General features: G+C 42.3%; 1 pseudogene across 1 annotated transcript; it reads right to left on the bottom strand.

Annotated features, from left to right (window-relative positions):
- Positions 1-635: 635 nt before the first annotated feature.
- LOC308652431 (small ribosomal subunit protein uS5-like) lies at positions 636-1,403 on the bottom strand (annotated as a pseudogene). Its single transcript has 2 exons — positions 1,367-1,403; positions 636-1,314 (listed from the first exon to the last, which is right to left on the bottom strand). The product of its transcript is annotated as a small ribosomal subunit protein uS5-like (transcript).
- Between the last annotated feature and the right edge of the window lie 1,176 nt (positions 1,404-2,579).

The following is a 2,579-nucleotide window of genomic DNA, read 5'->3' as shown; positions in this document are numbered from 1 at the left end:
ATTTAATTTTTAAAACAGACAATAAAATCAAATGCTTCAAAATTCAAAGGATACAATGAAGTGATCTGATCTCCATTCTCAAAGCCAATTAATATTACCAGTTCCTTGTGAGTTCTTCCGAAGATACTTTTTGCATATATAATCAGCCCTTTGTATTCATGGGTTCTGTATCTGTGGATTCCCAAATATAGGTTGAAAAAAATATTTTTTTAAATCGAGCCTGTATTGAATGTGTACAGACTATTATTATTATTCTTTAACACAGTATAACAACTATTTACATAGAATTCACATTAAATTAGGCATTATAAGTAATCTAGAGATGAATTAATATATGAGTAAATGCTTAGAAAAGGCCTTGCTGTATTAATAAGCACGTTCATATGAAATTTTTACAGATACTCCACAAAATTGCATCAATTTTTATTTCTACTAGCTTGAGTCCCTGTTTTTCCAAATCCTTCTGAATGCATATTGCCAAATGTTCTAATCTTTGCTAATCTGCTGTTAGGCAAAAAATAATATCTCAAAAAATTATATACCATTAAGTTTTTGTTTTTTTAAAAAAATGGGTTTCATTCCATTTATTTATTTATATATTTATTTAGTCCCTATTTTATAGGCACACTTGGAGTCTACACAGAGACTGTGGTGTGGGTTTTCACAAGATGGTCAGTGAATTCCTGATAAGGAGACTTGGTGAACATAGTCTCTTTCTCTAGGTCGGGGGTCAAATAAGCTGTAAGTCTTGGAGATGGCATCAGAGGTGGCCTTGGTGAAATTGCCCAAGGTGGCAGTGCAGCCCCTAGCAGAGTGGAGCAGTCATCAATACCAGCCATCAGCAGCAGCTTCTTGGGCACAGGGGCTGAGACAATGCCAGTACCTCTGGGGGCAGGGATGAGCCGTACCAGCACAGAACCACAGCGTCTTGTCTTGCGAGGGACAGTGTGGGGCTTGCCAATCTTATTCCCCCATAGTGACTCCGTACAGGAACAATGGAGAGCTTGGCCAGGATGATGGTCTCTCCAATAGCAGTGGCTACCTCCTTGGAGCCCTTTACTCCCAGTCCAACATGACCATTGTAGACCCCAATAGCTACAAATGCCTTGAATCTAGTCTGCTTCTGTACAGGCATGATCTTCCAAACTTCATCCTTGAGTGATGCTCCCAGGAGAAAGTCAATGATCTCAGACTCCTTAATGGGCAAAGTCCTCCAGAGACTTGATCTTCACGTCCTTGACCAGCAGCCCAACTTGGTGACTGGGATCCACTCCTTGTCTTCTGCCTGGCCTCCATGAGCCCCGTGGCCATGCCCTGGCCCCTAGAGTTGCCTGCAGGAAGCCTCCAATGGGAGCCTGACAAGGACCTCCTGCTGCACAAGTGTCCTTGTTGTCACTAGTCATTTGGTGTTTTCCCAGAGAAGAAACCCATTAAAATTCTGATTGGAATTTTTGTGTGTGTGTGGCACTAGGGATTGAACCTAGGGGAGCTCTATCACTGAGCTACAAACCTACTAAGTGAGACAAGTTCTCACTTAGTTTCCCAGGCTGCCCTTGACCATGCAATCCCCCTGCCTCAGCCTCACAAGTCTCTGGGATTGTGCCACCTTAACTGGCTATTAATTGGAATTTTTTTTTTTTTAAAGTGAGTTTCAGCAACTTGTCCTATGTTTTAGAGCCTTTGGAATTCCTTTTCTGTGAAGCATCTAATTCTGTGTGATGAGAATGATGAGCAGGTGAAGATGCCGGCACATCTGCCCTGTGTTTACTTCCACTGAAATATCAATTCCACAAAGAGCAGCATCTGCTTCCGGGAGGGTGTTTATATGCTCTCAGGGTGAGTGCCATAATTGTCTGTTACTAAACCTGTGTTGGGGAGTTGTTTACTACCTTAGAGGCAAGGACAGTGGAGAATTGGAATCAACTTTAAGAAATGGACATTTTTCTTAACTTGAGCTTTATTTGAATTGTTTCTATAACGTATTTTCCCTCTTCTTCCAAAGTAGTTTTTAAATGTTATTCCTGAATTTTCTAAGCACCATGATTGGTAGTGTTACCGCTGTTGACCCGTGACCAGTCCTTGCTTCCCCGATGTTGAAGAATAACACCAAAGAAGCACGCCAAGGCAAGGTCAGAGTAGAAATTGGAAGTTTATTAAAGGACAGCAGAAAAGACTTCTCCTGGAGGAAGAAGGGGACCCAAGAGGTGGAATCCGTGGAAGTGCAGTTGTTTCCCCTTTTTATAGTTTTGGTGATGGAATGTAGGTTGGAAGGCCCGAGGGGTGGGACACAGGTGGGCCAAAGAAGTAATCTGGGCAGGAAGGACTTCATTATCACTTCTTTGAGGTGGACTTCGGCCTAGGGCCTCTTTAGGACTTTACTAACATTCCATGAATTGTCCTGCGTTTCCCTGAGTCATTCTCAGCATGGCCTCCATTTTAGATTTCACTCGATATTAGACCCGATTTACCTAACTACACTGACTACCTAACTTTAAATCTGGCTTCATTCCCCCCTCTAATTTGGGAACTCCTTACTGCTGTAAGGAAAGGGGGCGAAGAAGATCTTTCTGGCTTCTTCA

Source organism: Spermophilus citellus (genome assembly GCF_964194105.1).
Source record: "Spermophilus citellus genome assembly, chromosome: 1".
NCBI classification, from domain to species: domain Eukaryota; kingdom Metazoa; phylum Chordata; class Mammalia; order Rodentia; family Sciuridae; genus Spermophilus; species Spermophilus citellus.
The sequence above is the reverse complement of the archived record's forward strand: the minus strand, read 5'-3'. Positions and strand labels throughout refer to the sequence as shown.